At 63.7% G+C, this 17,946-nt stretch overlaps 1 protein-coding gene across 1 annotated transcript in view; it reads right to left on the reverse strand.

Moving 5' to 3' along the window:
• Window positions 1-17,946, reverse strand: part of SORCS2 (sortilin related VPS10 domain containing receptor 2) — a gene marked incomplete at its 5' end in the record, with an annotated part of 183,960 nt that overhangs the window by 100,177 nt on the left and 65,837 nt on the right. The window lies entirely within an intron of this gene.

A 17,946-nucleotide genomic window follows, 5' to 3' on the forward strand; every position in this document is an offset into this window, starting at 1 on the left:
AGGCCACCCTCCAGCAGGCCGCAGCCCTGCGCACAGCGCCCTCCCAGCCCTGCCCCGCCGCTCGGCCTGCAGTGGGCAGTTCTGCAACATTGGGGTCTCCCTGCCCCTCCCAGGGACTCACCGCAGGCCCCACTGCCTGGGAGATTAAGAACCCTCTGCCCACACCCCGTCAAGGCTGGGCCCCCTCCTGGCCACCACAGAGCCTGGATGCCCCCTGGGCCGCGGGCTGCCTTATTGGTAAACGGGCCTGTGAGGAGGGCACAGAGGGTCTGGAGACAAGATCACTAGGATCGCATAAGTGCCCCCCAATCTAATGGCCAGTGACCTTAGAAAGAGAAGAAGGAGCCACGGCACGGTGGGGGCACCGCGGATGGAGCAGTGCTGGGGGCTGAGGCTGCCCGGGGAGGAGCCTGGCAGCCCCCACAGGGCCCTGCCCCGGCCCCTGGAGCCCGGGCCAGGCCTGCTGCCTAACCACCAGCTGCGCCGCTCGTCCTGGCGCCCTGGACAGCAGACCCTGCCCATCCAGAGGAGGACACCAGCACACTGGAAGCCACACAGCCGGGGGATCTCCTGGGCCCTGACCCCACGGCGCCCCCAGCACACAGAGCCCAACCCAGGCTGGAGGAGTTCCCCCACGGCCGGCCAGCTCCCCAGAGCTCCACTAGCTCCCTGCCCAAGCTCCGCCCAGAGAGGCTTGGTCCCCCCACCCCCCCCGCACCCTCACTGCTATTTGGAAGTCGGGGTAGCTGAGAGCCCCACCCGCCCTCCCCAGGAGCCCCGGGGCACTGGAGGAACCCAGTGTTGAAACAGCCGAGAACCACCGCGCTCGGCAAGGACCCCTATAAATCAAAATCAGTCGGTAGAAAATAAATGTAGGAACATGACCGAGGTGTGGAAAATGGAATTTTTACACCAAATCTGTTTAAGGGATAATGTATTTCCTGAAGGGGCTCCTGTGGGACTCCCAGCCCGGCCGTCCTTGGAAAACTCCGATAACTCCGTCCTCGTGGCCCGATTGGGCTTTCACGCCACCCGTCACCCCTCTCTGACAGCCAGACGCAGTTAGCGGTGACACCCCAGGGGGCTGCTCTCCCAGGCTCAGCTCCTGGGCTTCTCCGGGGCATCTTCTGACCCATCTGCGTCCGGGAGAGGCGCTGGGGGGCTATGACGTGGCCACAACACCCCTCAGCGTGGGAAGAGCCGGGGGCCTCCTACAGGGGTGGAAGCTGCAGATCCTGTTTTTAAAATAGGGTCCCCAGACTCCAGGGCCCTCCCGCCCCCGACAGCCAGACACCCTTGGAAACAAGGCCCCACACCAGCCCAGAGGGTGCTGTGCGCAAGGGGACGGGGGCAACTGGGGAACCAATGTGGGGGTGCAGGGCCCCTGCACCCCGGCCCTCAGCCTCAAGGAGTCCAGACAGGATGGCTGTTCCCCATGGCCCGTCTCTCAGGATTTCTGGAAAGCGGGGCCTGGTGGTCAGACACCACGTAGGTAGATGCCCCTCAGGGCCTGCGCCAGCACTGAGAAGACTAGTTACCTGCTGGAGAAATGGGGGGCAGCGATGAAATTGCACCCCCTTTTCAGGAACCCTTTCCTCTCAAGCACTGAGTGCGAGCTGACTTCTGTGGGCCTGCGGCCTTCGGCCTTTGAGGCCGGCTGCCACCGCACGTGTATTTAAATCACACCTCACGGCTGCGTGGGTGTCGGGAAAGAGCATTTCAGTCACGTATCCGAGCAGCCGCCTGACCTACAGTGTTTCCTGCTGATTTTCAAGGAAGTTTTAACACTTTCGTGGGTTCCCAAATGTCCTGTGTCTGCAGGAGAGAAGCCCCATGACGCCCCAGTACAGCCCCTTCCCGCCGGACCCTAGGCAGCGGCCCCTCCCCAGCCCACTCCCCCCAGGCCCTTCTCAGGGGGATCATGGCCCCCCTCAGGACCAGCTTCCACACACACACACACACCCCGCCCCCTGCGGCCCTGCAGGCTCCTGCCAAGAACCTCTAAACCTGCAGCCTCCCGCGCACCAGCACCACCTGCTGCCCGTCTCCGAGGTGCAGGCCAGTCTGGGGCCAAGCTGTCCAGGGGCCAGGAGTTCTTCCTGTCTCCCCACAGGGTGGCCTTCCTGCCCCTGCTGTGGGGGCTGGTCTCCAGCCTCCCTGGGGACACCTGGAGATGGCACTGGCAGCCCCTGTCAACTGTAACCAGTGTGCATGCAAAGCACTGGGGGTGGGGGGAGCCTCCCTGGGGAAGCCCTCAGGGCAACCTGGCTGCCCTGGCCCGGCACTGGCAGCCAGACCTGCTGCACAGAGGCCCCATCCCCCTCAGTGCATACACCATCAGCTTGCCCTGCTTAGGGCTGGCTTCCCCCATGCCCCCCAGTGCCTCCGCAACCCCCCACGCAAGGCCCCAGTGTCTATGTCTGACTGTCAAGATCCCCTCCTTCCTCCTGCCCCGCCCTCACCCACCTGCCTGTGTTCCTTGTTTCCTGCCCCCCTGCAGAGCCGGAGGAGGCACAGGTATGGCCACAGCGGGGCCAGGGCCAAGAGGGCCCCTTTACCTGTCACCAGCGAGGAGGGCGTGTGCCTCCTGTCTCCCAGCCCGCACACAGTAGGTCCTCAGCCTGCTCAGGGCTGCAGGCCAGAGTTCGCGCAGGGAGCTGTCGCCCTGACCCTGCTCCTCCCACCAGACACCGGGGGACATGGATCCCTAGTGTCCACTGTTCTGGAAAGTTCTTTCAAAGAGGAGACTGGAATAGTATTTGAATAAGAAAGTGGAGGACAGCTGGAGCAGACTTTCCTCCTGCAACCAGACCCCCCCACCTGTCCTCTGCCGGGCGCCCCACTCGCGGGGAGTCTGCCTTTGCCAGGGGAGAGGAGCAGGGCGAGGGGGTGAGAGAGGGGTGAGGGGAAGCGGAGACAGGAGGGAGGAGGAGACGGGCTGGGTTGCTCTCAGGCCCGCCCTGACAGGGCACAGGCGGCGCGGCGGGCGCACGGGGTCAGCCACATCTTTTGCTTACCCGGGTCACCTCCCTGCACAGCCCGTGAGCAGGGCTGAGCTGGCACAGCTCAGAGGCTGACCATGGTGTACCCCATCCTCCCTGCGGCAGACGCCCCCACTCTGCACACCTGGCCCTGCCTGCGGGCGCCCACCGCCGCCTCCCCACGACGCCCCAGGAGTCCAGTACTGGGCGCTCACTGCCCCTCCACACCGCAGGACACGCAGCGAGTGTGACGGCCACTGCCCGTGGCCCCTGCTCCCGCACACAGCCAGGGCCGGCGGCCGCTCCCCGGCCAGACCCGCGGACACGGCCGCACGTGTCCCCAGCCCTGCCCGCGGGAGGCCCGGCCGGCCCCACGCCCCAGGCTGAGGGGATACGTCTCTGAAGACCCTGACGTGCCCTCGGGGGTGGCTCCCTGGGCACTGGCCGACGCCCATTCTTCTCTGCAAGGGCCCCTTTGAGAGACGCTGGACACGAGAACCGTCCCGGCCAGCAGGACGCAGCGGCTGTGGGGCGAGGGCCCGGGTGCGGGAGAGACGTCGCAGTCACGCGCCCACTGTCTGAGGCCGAGTATTTTAGGAAAAGCAATTTAAAAATAACATTAGACGCTTTCTAAAAAGCACTTTTCTGCAGCTGTCGCCGCCGTGTCCCCCAGACACCACCGCTGCCGCCTTTCGCAGAGCAGGAGACACGGGCACTGAGCCCGCTCTGCTCAGAGTCGAGAAAACCCTGCCCGCTCCGGCCAGGCGGCTGTGGAGGGCGCCCGCCTGGCCCGGTCACCCCTCTCCGTGGACGCAAGCCTGCCCTCGTCCCTGCGGGCTCAGCACGCTGGTCACAGGCACTAGCTTGCACACCACACTGACGGGGAGGCCCCACCCCACGCCCGCCCCGTCAGCTCCATCTGTCACAACGCCCTGAGCACCTGCCCGTCGGTCCCAGCTCTGCCCAGGGCTCTGCCGTGCCATCCCGTGGTGCCCTGGACAGCCGGGGGCACCCGACCTCCCTCCCTGCCCAGGGGTCAGGCCGCCCCAGCTCCCATTGGGCTGGCAGCAAATGGGACGCACGGGGGAGCCCAGCCCATCCCGCCCACGCTCGGCCTCTGAGGGCGGCCTCTGCCCAGCCCAGCATCAGCCACCCTCCCGCACAGCGTCTCGGGCAGGAGAGCCCCACCGAGACCCGACACCTCCCTCCCAATGACCGCTGGAGACCAGGTGGGCATCGCAGACGGCGGGGGCAGCGAGGCACTCTCCTGGGCAGCCCAGAACTAATGAGTGATCGTGGCAACAAAGGGGCGAGAAGAGGGAGGTGCCCTTCCTCTACAGGACGGTCCCAGGAGGCCCAGACTGGGGACCAGTCTGCTCTCCACTGCGGGGGCGGGGGTCGCGGGGCCTGCAGGGCATGGCAGAGGCCTGGGGGCGCACGGGCAAGCCCACACACGGGCGTTCTCAGCAGTGGGGCGACTGCACTCCTCCAGGGGCAGCTCGGATCTCAGTGGACCCACAGAGAGCACCAGCCAGGAGGCAAGGATGGTGCACCCCGCACCGGCCCTCGCTCAAGGTCACTTTCAGGAGAAACTGGTTTCAGAGCACGCAGTGAGGGGCCGTCCTCCCGCAGGCCTGGACGTCCGTCTCTCGGGACGAATCAGCCTGAGCCCAGCTCCTCTGCGCGTCTAGGGGATGCTCAGGAATCCCGGCTAAAAGCGGGCATGGGGGGCTCCTTCCCGCAAAAGTGGGGACGTGTGTGGCTTGTTCGGCGAGAAGATTCACCCGAAGTCGACTCCACAAGGTCTTGCGGGGGAAGCCCCGGACTCCCTAGAGGGGCAGGATGGCAGCGACTCTGCGGGGGCCAAACATGAGGCCGGAACGTGACCTCAAGTGCGTGGAGCCGGCCTCCCTCCGGGGGGCCCGCGCAGAGCAGGCCGGGCAGATGCAGCTCGAGGGCAAACTTCCGGAGCCCGCCAGCTAAATCACAGGCTTGGCATCTCCCCTTCCAGGGACGGCGCCCCCGCCGCCGTCACAGGGGGAAAGACAGAGCCGCCTCCATCAGCTTGACAAAGACAAAACACTTGCGCGAGGAGGCCTGTCTAAGCCGAGCGGCGATGGGAAGTTAATGACGGGGCGGCCGTGCCATGCCGCAGGGCGCCCGCTCTCACGGGAAGCGGGGCGAGCGCCTGCCGGGAGCAGCTGCGTCCACGGCCTGTGGCCTCCTGTGCCTCCGGCCCCCGGAGCAGACCCTCGGCAGAGGGCCTGGCCTCGCTGCGTCCTGTCCCCGGGCGGCCGGGCCGACACCCTGCTGCAGCAGCCACAGCTGTGTCAGTGTCCTTCCCGGCGCCGCTGGCCCAAGCAGCCCCGGCGGGGAGCTCCCCACGCCGGCCAGATCAGCACCACCAGCAAGCACAGACGGGGCGGTGGGGGGGGATCCAAGGAAACGCTCAGACGCAGCATGACCAGAAAAACGTCAGGAGCTCACACAGCAGGTCCAGCTGTCTCTCCCCATGCCGCCAAAGCCAGACGGAATGCTGAAGGCCACCACCGGACGGCACCCTAGCTGGGCAGACGGGCCCCTATGCAGGAGCCACAACCAGTACCCGCGAGGCCTACAGCACGGGCCCTCCTCACTGCAGCCACTGACTGGGCCACACCCCACTGCTGCCCGCATGTTCCGAGGGGCCCCCGGGGCCCTGGGGCTCCCCTCTCTCCGTGGCACACTGGCCAGGTCTCCCCTGTACGCTTCACATGTCCGCCCTGAGCAGGAGGGCATCGAGGGCGAGAGGTCCTGTTTGTGCAGCTGCAGGGGTGGGGGCGGCCACCGAGCTGTGTCCAGATGGGCCCCAGTGGCCCAGCTGCCCCCGCAGTGGTGGAGAGCTGCCGCCACAGCTCCTCTTGGTGAACGCGCGCCTCGCCCCGCTTGTGTTTGCATCACGAGCACAACCTGGAACTTTCTAAGCCACACCCATGTGCCTAATTTCATCGCCACAACAGCCCCGGGATTGGACGCCTCAGGCTTTGCCTTTTTGTGCTTCTGAGGGAATGCATTTTCCTACCAGACCGTCCACCTGCAAAAGAGGGTGCCCAGGCCCCAACAGTGGCTGGCGTTTGTGTGCAGGGAAGTATTTGTAAGCAAGCTTGCTGGCTTGCTACTCTCAGTGGGCTAAGATGATTTCCACTCCACGGGGCTTCATGAGACCCTTCGCTGCCTCTTCCAAGAAATTCTTCCTTCTCTCTTCCCATCCCTTTAAAATGAATCATTATGGTGCTTTCCACAATTGGTGCTAAATCATAAGCCAAACATCTACCTGCAAAAACAAAGAGCCTCAATCCTTACCTCACACCATAGATAAATGTCAACTTGAAATGGAACCTAGATATAAATGTAGAGTCTAAAACTATAAAACTTGTAGAAGAAAATGTGACTTTGAGTTGGTCAAAGATTCTTAGATAAGACCTAAAATCATGGAGCATAAAAAGACAGTGTGATAGAGCTAAGGATGAGTTGGGCTTTCTCAATGTTAAAAATTGATGCTCAGATGACACTGTTAAGAAATAGGAAAAAAGCCACACTGGGCCTCCCTGGTGGCGCAGGTGGTTGAGTGCAGCGCTGTGAAGCTGTCTGCAGCCTCTGCAGTGCTGGTTCAATCCCCGCCGGCTGTGAAGCAACCCACATGGCGCGCAGACCTCTCCTGTCTCCCCGCTGCTCCCCTCTGCAGTGTACTTTGGTCAGTCTGCCTGTTCTGTTTCCCGCTCTGTCTCTGGTGAATCCTCTCACTCTCCCGCCCATCTGGCCTGTACCCCAGCTCTTGTATAAATAAAATAAATCTTTAAAAAAAGCCACAGACTGGGAAGTAATGTCTGCAAAATATACACCCAACAAAGGATTTGGACCCAGAATATGTAAAGGGCTCTAATAATTCACTAATACAGAGTATTATACAATACAAAGGAAAACAGTACAACAAAAATGGTAAAATATTTGAATATACCTTTTCCAAAGAAAAGATACGGATGGCAATTGAGCACATGAAAAGGTGCTTAGCGGCTTTGGTTATTAGAGAAATTAAATCACAGAGCGCTCTCATGACACTTGTTAGAATGGCTAAAACTTTAATGTTGACAATACCAAGTGCCGCCAGGGATGAAGGGCAACCTGGCGACTACTTTGGAAACGATGTGCCTGTGGAGCAGACATTCGCCCACCCCGCCATCCCCATCCTAGGTGTCTGTCCGAGAGAAGTGAAACGCAGGTCCACCGGAAGACCGTGTACAACGCCCAGGAAATGACAGGCTCCGCGGCTATCCCTGAAATGCAGAGTGGACAGTCTCACAGCGGCAGGAGGCGCCGACCAGCCCTGGGGGCGGACCCACCCAGACATCCCCATGGCGTAGGCCCCAGGAGGCCTGGGCAGTGGTCTCAAACGGGGTCTACTTGGCAATGGCTGGGATTTTTTTGACTGCCCGCGTTGGCATCTAGTGGGAAGGCAGGGCAGGAGGCTAAGCTAGCTGGATGCAGAGACCAGCTCCTGCAGGAGCACCCAGAAGATCAGTGCCATGGGGCCAAGTTAGCCCCCTCCCCCAACACTCCCCCTGCCGGGGCCAGGATGGCTTCTCACGAGGAAAGCAACGTGGCTGGTTCCCACCGGCGCTGCCGCGGTGGGCAAGCCCCTTTGCGGCTGCCTCTGGGGGGGTCGGCCACACTTTCAATCCTTTGTGGCAGCCGGCCGCAGAGATTCTGCGGAAGACGAGGAAACTGAGGTGAGCCACTGCTTTGTTCCCCCAAGGGCACGCGGCCACTGAGGGCCCCGACGCCACCTGCCGCCGCGGGGCTCCAGCTCCGTGCGCAGGGATTCCCCGGCCGCGCAGCTCATCCACAAGTAATTAAAACCTGCAGTTCCCAGCCCCGTGCACCGCGGAGAATTCCAAGTCGCCACCCGGCAGCTCACAGCCTCGCTCCTCTGTGAACACCCCGTCCCTGCCCCGGGGGGAGGAAATAGCTCAGACTCTGACTCAATTCATTATTTTTTTCATCAGATAATAAATGAATAGCGTCCTACCAAGACACTGAAATCCAGAGCAGAGCAAGGCAGAGTGCAAGGCCTAAGTATGAAATAATGAATTTATAATCCCTCTGAAGAGCAGTCGGGACAGGAAACTGACATCGCCATGGAAACCAGGGAAATGTCCTGGGGCTCCGGAGGAGGACAGAGGGGAGCCACTTCAGACGTGCTCCAGGAAGCGGTGAGTGATCCGCCCACCGCGCTGGGCACAACAGTGGGACCCTGAAGGCCTCAGGATTGGGCCTCCATGGCCACCAGGGCAGGAACAGCAGCTTCTGCAAACCCAGGACCTGCAGTCCTGCAGACGTGGGGCCCACCGATGCAGAGATGCCTCAGGGCACCACAGAGGACACCCAGACCTCAGGACGGTTGCCCCGTGCCCAGACTGCACACAAATTCACCTCCTGCTTGGTGTCAGGGGACGCAGGAACAGGGAACAGGGAGAGATGCGGGCTGGAACTGCCCTCGGAACAGGAAGAGATGCAGCCTGTATCCTGTGCTACCAGGTCCTGCGGAGGCCCCCCAGATCCTACCAAGGTCCAGAGTAGATTTCCAGAGGGAGACGCAGGGGCGAGGTTGCAACAGCAGCAGCCACTGCCCCGGGACACACGGGCCTGCACCAGGCGGGCCGGAGAAAACAGAGCCCCAGAGGGTGAGCAGAGGAGACACAGGTCCAAGTGGGAGGGAGGGGCTCCCCACGTCCAAACAGATAAAGGGGAGCTGCCGGGCCTTGGCAGAGACCATTGGGGGGCAGGGCGCAGGGGCCACAGGAGGGCCGCATGGGGTGGGGGCAGCAGAAAGGGTGGGAGCCGGCCTGGCGTCACCCCAGGGCAAGGGCGGTGTGGTGACCACAGTGGTGGCGGGGGGGGCCTTTGCTCCCGCTGGAAAGGCTGTGGCGGGTGCGTGCCCCCTTCCAACAGCTCGGGCAGGCTCCAAGGGCCTAATGTAAGTGGTTTTATGCATGTTAATTCTAGTCTGAGCTTTGCCGCAGCTACTCGTGGAAAACTGCGATGCTAACAGGCCGGGGGGGACGGGACGGCCTGTCCTGCCAACACAGGTCTCCTCCCACCCCTTCGCACGCAGCCACCTGTGTGGACACGGACCCCCTGCACGCTCCAAGGAGGTGGCACCCCACGGCCTCTCCTGCTGCCCAGGCCCAGGCACCAAAGAAGGAGAAACTGCGGGCGTCCTGAGTCTCTTGCCCCTGGTGCTGTGGACGGAGCTCAGCTGCGGTCAAGGAGCCCAGCCCAGCGGAGGTACTGGAAGCAACTGGCCCTGAGCGAGGCCTGTGTTCCTCGGGGCACAGTCTCTTCCGGCCCGTCCTGGGGGTGCAGGGAGCAGACCTGAGTCCCGGCACAGACTGCCCGGCCTCCTGTCTCGGGGCCCATGCCCCGGGGAGCGTGAAGGCTGGTGGGAAGGTGGCGCCGGGGGCTGAGGGTGAGCTCTGCGGAGGAAACTGCTCAGGGGAGAAACTCCTGAGAGAACCAGGCGCTGGGTGGGGGCAGGCAGCCGGGGGCCCCGGGAACGGCAGCAGAGGTTTGGGCTGAAGTGGGAGGCAGCAAAGCCGGGGTGCAGCCCAGCCGATGCCCCGGAGCCCAGACCAAGCTCCAGAGCCGCTCACGGCACCGACGTCCCCACGCAGGTCCGGTGCACAGCCCAGCAGGCCACACGTGCCCAGCGCGGCCAGCAGCGCGCACTGCTCTGTCCTGTTTCCTGTCTAGGGAGGGAGGCGGCGGCGACCCAGACTCCGGCAGAAGCCCTCCCAGGGCCCGTGGGCGGCGCTGGCCTCGGCACGCACCCGCAGACGCCATCCCCAGATGTCGCACCCGGGCCCCGGCTGCGCCTCTCAGACCCCCGGGGCGCAGCGTGCTCATCCTCAGAAGCAGGGTCCTCAGGCTGACAGGCCGGCGGGTTGCCGGACCTCTCCCAGAGCCGGGCCTGCCCCTCCCTTGCTCCGACGTGTAGGTGGGGCGGCCGTCCAGGCCAGCGGGGGCCCCCAAGCCCCTCCAGAGAAAGGCTCATGCAGTAGTTAAGCTGCTCTCCGATGCCCTAAGTCTTCCCAGGGCCCAGAGCCCGGGATTTTAGGCCATAGGAAGCTCAGTCATTCAGAAGCAAAGCTGGAAATCCAGGGTGACACCCAGCGGGGCGGGGGCGGGCATGGGAAGGCAGCCGAGGGGGCGTCTGTCACCCCTTGTGCTCCAGAGCCGGGCTCTGGGGTCAGGTTTTGGGCCCCTGCCAAAGCTTTCATTATACTTGGAGAATGTTCTTTTTAAATTGTCTCTTTTTGTTTTCCTATTCCCCCAAATTTATTTAAAAATAAACTGCGTAAATTCAATGTGTGCTTTCACGCCCCATAATGAGCAATTTCCTGGCGAGTGGCAGTGCCAGCCTGACTCCAGGCAGCACTCCGGGGCCTGAGCAACCACCAGGGTGTCGGGGAACCCAGGAAAGGCCCACCGGCCGCGGCTGCCGTTGCCTCGTCCTCGTCCTCCCGGCAACTCTGCAGCAGAGAGAAGCTGATTCCCCCTTTACAGATGAGGGACTTAGGGTTCAGAGAGGCCAGGGAACCTGCCCCAGGTCGCACAGGTCACCAGGGGCAATGCGGGTACTCAAGCCCACCTTCTGAACTTCCTTCACTGCTGTGCTTGAATGTGACTTTGCCAGTTGTCCGCTCTGGCCACTGTGTTCAAGACACATTGAAGATTGTCACTGTCCCCCTTAAAGTGTGACCTAAACTGAACAGTATTCAAGACGTGGTCAGATCATTGCAACTACAGGGGCTATCACCTCCTTTGCCATAGACCCTATACTTCTGTTAATGCAGCCTGAGGTGGAAATGTCACTGGTGGGGTCATGTCACATGACTCTCCTTTGAGCTTGGACCACTGATCTGCTCGTCTGCCTCCTCCCTGCCTCCCCCTTGCATGACAACATGCAGCCCAGCCACGGTGACCAAGCACTGCGGGTGGGCTGGGCGCCCCATCTGTGCCCTTGGTGCCAGGCAGGACCTGGCTTCTTCCAGGAGGTGCCAGGCCAGTGTTGGCCCACTGCCCAGAGCGCCCCACCCTCAAAGGGGGAGAAACGCCACCGTAAGAATCCTTCCCTCGGGCTGGCCCTTGCTAAGTCCCTGTGGCGGGGCGTGAGGGTGACGAGAGGTGTGGTGTGGAGGGGCACGGAGCGACACCCACGTCGTAGCAAGCCTGGACCTCATAGTTAAAAGTCAGGACCCCACCCCCACCTGCCTGAGATGGATGCCAGGCAGCAGGCAGGGACCCTCATCTGGGATGAGATGGTTTCACCTCAAATCGCCCGTCCACCTGCTCTCTCCGAGCCCCCAGCCTTTGCACAGGCTGCTCCCCTGTCCTTCCACACCGTCTCTCGGGCCCAAGGTCACAGGGTGGGGTCGGGGCAGGCCTAGGCTTCCGGGCTCCAGGGCCAGTGAGCTTCCCACCACGCTCCACCTGAGCCACAGCACGAAAGACGTGAATGTGCCTCCCTAGGGTGGGGGAAAGCCCGCCCAGGCCATGCTCTGAGCCCTTTGGGGAGACCTTAGAGGCACCTCTGGGCGTCTGCAAGTCCCTGGAGTCCGTGGAGCCTGGGCCCAGAATCCAGCCTGGGTCATCGTCACTCAGTCGGTGGCTCGGCTGCTTCTCCGTTCTTCCCGAGCCATCGCGTGAAGGTCAGCTTAATAAAAGCCTTACAGCTGCCAGCAGCGGGGCCCCAGCACCCCCAGCACCCCTGGCTCCACGTGGCTGCATCTCCTATTGTTTTGGAGTCAGGCGAGCAGGTTCTATTTTTTCCTTTGTACAATAACGTTATTCATAATCACTGGCTCCCTGGGATTATAATGACAGAGGCAGCGCCCAACGCTGCTATTATATCATCCAGTTGTGTCAGCGGCCGAGTGGGAGCAGCGAGGTCCTTGCCGGCGCCTGGCCACTAGGCCGTGCTCCCGAGGAGGCGCTGCTCATTTGGGCTCCAGCTGCAGGCGTTTGCACCCAGACGCGCGCACCGCCAGGCCCAAGCCCGCCGCCTTGCCTCGCTGCTTCTTGGTAAGGGGTGACACGGGGCGGGGGCAGTCACCAGAGACACAGGCTCACTTCCGAAGTCCTACTGCACTGCCAGTATTTCCAGGAGAAACTCCTAAGCCATCATCATCTTTAAAATCCGCTTGGCACCTACATGGCACAATTAGGCATAATGAGTTACCTCCAAATTACGTATTTCGTTCACTAAAATAATGAAGCTACTTGTGGGGAACCTGCGGGGCAGCAGCAGGACCTCGAAGACTTTGCTAGGAACACAAAGGAGAAAGAAGCGGCTGCAGCAAGCCGTGGGGTGAGCTCGGAGGTGCGAGGGGGCGAGGTGAGCACCGAGCCAGGCCTAGGACCCCAGAGCGGGAAATCAAACCGGGTCGGCGCTCGCGCCTCAAAACCGCAGGACATTTAACATCCTCGAAAATAAAGCGATACATGAAGCCACCGGAGGGGGTGAAGGGGCCTGCAAGACCCCAGCGACCCGACTCCCACCTGCAGGCGCCGAGGTCCTCCAGCAGGACGGGAGGCAGCACGCAGGAAGCAGTGACCTCAGGGACAGCCCCGACGGGGCTGTAAGAGGCGGGGGGAGCCCCAGTGAGCCACGCTGGGAAGGGGCAGGCGGCGGGAAGAGCACGGAGGAGGCCTCTCCCAGGCGCCTGCCCGCCCTGCTTGCTGCGTGCGCACCTCCGCGCCCAGCGGCCCCACCCTTGCCTGCCACAGGCGGACACCGCCTCGCCCCCGGTCCGAGAGCAGACAGCTGGAGGCGGCCTGGCCCCCGCTGGGTCTGGCTGACTCTGACCCACATAGGACGTGACGTGGCCCTGGCGAGACCGGGGGCTGTTGGGGGCCAGGCAAACGTCCCTGTTTGCAAAACAGAAGAGGCAGCCGCTGGCTCCGGAAAGAACAGTCTAGCAAGCTGCTCATCGCGCCCCAGCAGAACCACGGCCTCCATTCAAAACAGGTGCCGAGCTCTTAAGAGAGACGCTCAGCAGAGAACAGTATGGGTTCGCCAAGAACACGGCAGGCCTGGCAGCGGGCAGGCTGGGCAGGCTGGGCCGTGGAATCAGAGAATCGCGGCTGTCAGACGTACGTCCACAGACCCACAGGGCCTGCCTGCACCGGTGCGTGGCCACCGGCCTCTGCTCTGCCTCGGTGTCTGCCCTCCTCGAGTCACCGCGCCCTGCCCGTATGCTGCCTCAGAAAGAAAGAAAGTCCCACCCAAGACGCACCTAGTCCAAGATTAGGGGTTCCTTAGGGATCCCCGTCCCTGGGGCCCCAGCATCTGCTCGCCGCCTGCAACCCAGCAGGGGAGGACTCAGCAGACACACGGCGTCCAGCCCAGCTCTGCAACGCCCACTGGCCGCTCAGCTCACCACTCGTTAGCGGGGCGGCCTCAGGCAAACCGCTTCACTTCTCTGAGCCTCAAATGCTCACTGTACAGCCGAGGCAGCAGCACCGCGGGCGGCCTGACATACTGTAGACCCGCAAGGGTGGCCTCTGTCTCTTTCCTTGTTGTTTGATAACTCACCATCCATGACCCATCACGTTTGAGGGGTGTCTGTCCCCCTCCTGACCCTTCTGGGGGCCTGGAGAGAGGCTGCCTAAGGCCTCCCTCTAAACATCAGACGCCCCAAAGTCTGTGGGGCCGAGGTGACACCTTCCACCCCGTTGCCAAGTGGCAGACCCCCCAGGGCTACACCACCAGCTGTGTCACAGGTCCCTCGAGGCCACGCGGCACCTGTCAGGCCTGGGAGGACAGAGGGCCCATGCCCACCACATGAAAGGCAACAGGAGCCAGCTTGTCTCCCAGGCAGGGAGGAGTCAACTGACCCCCGAGGCCGCTGCTGAGCCGGTGCCAGCCGCAGTCAGGAGAGGACAGCGTGGTCCCAGTCGGTGGCCTCCGTGAGTGGCCCCCAGGGGTCAGGGAGCCTTGGCAATGCTGAAACAAGGGAGGAGATGGTCCTGCCTCCTCTGCCCGGCCTGGACCACGTCCTGAGGGCCCTTTGGCCCTGCTGCCCCCAACCCCGGGGTCGTCTGGGGCAGGATGCTGGACGGTGCAGGGAGGGATGGAAGGAGTCACCAAAGGGTGAGCACGGTCAGCTGGCCTCAGTGTTGTCCTGGGGAAGAGAAAGGATGGCCCCACAGGACTCCTAGGCCTGGGGCTGGAAATGAGGGGGACAGCCCCCCCAGAGGGGAACACCTCACAGGGGGGACGGGGCCTCCCAGCAGAAAGGGTTAATGTCAGGCCACGCCGGAGTCCCATCCCGGCCACTGGCCTGCATGACCTCTGGGCCATGTCACTTCACCGCACAGCCTCGGTTTCCCTGTCTGTCCAGAGGAAGCGGCGCCGCTGCAGCAGCCACGTAACAGCACGACGGTGCAGGGAAAAAGGCCTCGCGCTCCACAGGCGAGCCCCGAGCGGATCCAGCAGAAGGCGGTCTGGTCAATGGCAGAGATATTAAAAACATAATGAGCCACCCCATGGGGCATCAGTCAAAATAATAAAATACTGCTGAGGAGTAATTAAAACGAGGCCGAGAAGGACGCCAGCGCAGGGGAGGGGGCCTGGTCTGCATCTCTGCTGGCGCCCCGCCCCAGCTCAAGACACGGATGGAGACCAGGGCAGGTCCTCCTCCCAGGGACCTCCGCTGCCCCGTCCCCCGCAGCTGACTCACTTGGGAGCCATCCTGACTCTGAGGCGCGCCCCTGGGCGCCCCACTGTCCCTGCTGGGCGAAAGGCTCCTCACGCTCCCCCCGCCCCGCTGACCTGATTCCATCTTGGCCACCTGCCTCCTCCGCCAGTGACAGGCCGCGCAGGGAAGTGGGGGGCTGGCGCCAGCACGGAGGTCTGGGAGGGTGAGCCTCCTGCCAGCCGCTGCTCTCCGCGGCCTCCAGAAGCTCACGGGTCCTTTCAGGCGAAGCCGCAGCCTGGGGATTCTCAGGCCCGCCCTGCCCGGCTCGCACGAAGCCAGTTAAGCAAACGGCGCTGCCCTCAGCTCAGGCCTGGTCGGGAAGTAAAAGACGCGTCCACACGCGGAGCCAGGCCGCGCCTGCAGCCGTGAGAGGCCGTCGTGGGGCGGAGGCTGGACTCGCTGGAGTCTGACCCCGACCCTGCATCCGGCGGGGATGGACACCCACTGCCGCCAAGGAGAACAGAGAGCCAGGGCAGGGGCGCGCCCGAGCCAGCCCAGGGCCCCAGCTCGCCCACGCAGCCCGGCGCGGCCATCACGTGACGGGACTGCACAGGCGCCCCGTGCTGTCCAGCCACCGCGCCCCAGGCCCTACTTCAGTGCCCACGCCTCGGCCACCGGGACGCGGCGCCAGCGCATCGCCTGGCGCACAGTAGGTGTTTGGCGACGCGCTGCAGGATGCCAGCTGTGACGTGCCACGAAGGCCCAGCAGCCAGCAAGGGCTCATCACACCTCAGCCTTCGCCTCGCAGAGACCTCGAGAGACGCGGGGACAGGGAGACGCACCAGGCGGGACCCTTTCGTTTCCACTTGCAGTTCCTGACAGACGCAGAAGAAACAGGCAGCGGAGGCCCCAGAGGCCCCGACAGTGTGGTTAAGACCTGGCGTTACCTTGAGCTTAAGGCAACCCCGTGGGACGGTCACAAAGACCCACGTGTATTCGGTCACAAGCCAGCCTCGGATCCTCCGAAGTTCCTCTCAGGAATAACTTCCGCTGGCTCCCGGCTGCCTGCCCACGCCAGGCGGTCAGGCCAGGGGGCTCCTGCAACATGACCTACTCCAGGTCAGGGGACGGGGGACGGGGCGCCACAGGGGCCAGCGATCATGCGACCCAGCCCTGACGCTGCAGAGCCGGGACACCGGAGGCCGCTCCCTGCGCCCAGGCAGGTCAGGAGGAGGCCACGCAGGCCGGGTCTCAGGGAGGAGCCTCTGCCCGCCGGAGTCAGGCCGGGAGCTGGTGACTCGGGCAGGCTTCAGACCCAGAGGGATTCTGAGGTCTCTACCCCTTTTCCTCCAACAGCGCTCCTGTCATCCCACGTGATCTTCCCAGAGCTCGGTCTCCGAAAGGCTCGGTCACCTGAAGAGGCGACCTTGCCACTCCATCAGCACCGCTGGAAGCTGGCGCTCACCACTGGCCGTGCACGGCGCAGCTCCTTCCACGCGGCTCGCTCAGCAGCTCCCGGCCCCTCAAGGACCCCCAGGCCCCGACTGACCTAAGCCGCATCGGGCTGCTCGGGCGCCAGCCTGGGGACCCCTCCGTGAGCACCGCAAGCTGCGTGCTCAGGCTCAGTGCCGATGAGCGTGTCGCGGGCACCCCCTTCAGTATGCACCCCAAGCCCTCTCATGTGGGAGCCAGGCCACGTGGCCAGAGTTTGTATTTGTTAATTATAGTTTTCAAATAAAAGAGCAAAGGCCCAGGCTCGAAGGCAGATTGGGCTGTACGCTCCCGAGTCCAGGGGCAGGCGGTCAGCGGCACGATCCCGGTGGCAGGAGAGAAGCAGGCACACCAGGGCCACCAGGAGGAGACAGACCCGGGGCAAGGCAGGGAGGAGGGGCTCGGGCAGGCCGGCTCCAGCCTCGCCCGCCTTCCTCATCTCTGCAGGCGGCTCAGGCTGCAGTGTGGGCTCCCTGGGAGTGTGGGTAAGATGACGGATGCGAAGCGTCTGGCCCGCATGGGGCAGGGCAGGAGGCAGGCCGGCACCTCCAGGGCAACCCGGGCTCCGCCGGCAGGGCCGGGCCGGAAACGCTGCCCGTGACCTCACTGACGCGTCCGCTCACTCGCCGGTTGGGCAGCTGCCGGCGCCCGCCAGCCTGGACACACAGCACGGACGCCCAGCTCCCGGGCCCGGCGGTTTCCATCCCGGCCTGCAGGAGCGGCTGCTCCAGGCCCGGTGCCCCCAACTCCAGAACCAGGCGCGCCCCCAAGCCCCACTCGCTGCGCTGGTAACGGAACAGATTGAGGTTGTCAGTAAAACGCGGGTTTTTTATGCGTGTGCTCGCGTGTTTCTATCACTTGATATTGTTTGGAAATGAAAGAGGAAACTGGGATAAACAACCCGCTGGTGAGAGCCACACGCGTGCTGTGAGCTGAGGCGCGGCCCGGCCCGGCAGGCCGCAGCAGTGAGGTGAGGAGCCGAGCGGGGCTTCACCCACTTTGGAGGCCAGACGTTCCACCCCAAGCCAGGCCGCGCCCTCCTGCCCCTGCCCCACCACCCTTTCCTGTTCAGGAGAGCCTGCTCCCTCCCCGCCCTGCCTGGCCAAAATGCCCCCTGCGCCCCCTGGCAGCTGAGGAGACAGAAAGCAGGCCTTGCTTTATCCCCAGCAGACGGGTTCAAGGTTTGCCCCTCGGTCAGGAGGGCCCGTGCCCTGTGCTCGCTGCCCAGCCCCGAGCTGCAGGCCCGTCCCTGAGCCCCGGCACGTCCCGGCCCCGCACGTCCCCAAGCCCCAGCCTGCAGCAGCCTGCAGGAAGCAGCTCTAGCGTCTGGCCCTGAGCACTCTGGGCTGGAGGGCTGAGCTCTCCTGAGGTGCCGGTGACAAAGCCTGGAGCCTCTCACAGCTGGTGTGGTGGGGATGAGCAGTGGGCGGAGGAAGCTGGGTGGGGAGTGGAGGACAGGGGGGTGGGAGGAGGCCAGGCGAGAAGGGGGAGGGGGTGGAGGGGGCTCTCTGACAGCTCTGAGCTCTTGAGCAAGCCCGTCATGCAGCAGGAGCCTGGCCAGAGAAGGTTGTCTGGGCCCCACTTAGCAAACAGACAGAGATAGGACGGGACAGGTACAGAAAAGGAGGGGGGGAGGGAGGGGGCGGGAGGAGGGAGGGAAGGGGCAGGAGGGGGAGGGCGGGCAAGCTCAAGGGCAGGGAGGGGAGCAGAGACCAGAGGAAGAGGCAGGAGCTACA

The sequence above is a fragment of the Talpa occidentalis genome, unplaced genomic scaffold, assembly GCF_014898055.3.
Source record: "Talpa occidentalis isolate TD23 unplaced genomic scaffold, MPIMG_talOcc4v2.1 talOcc4.6, whole genome shotgun sequence".
In the NCBI taxonomy this organism is placed as follows: Eukaryota; Metazoa; Chordata; class Mammalia; order Eulipotyphla; family Talpidae; genus Talpa; species Talpa occidentalis.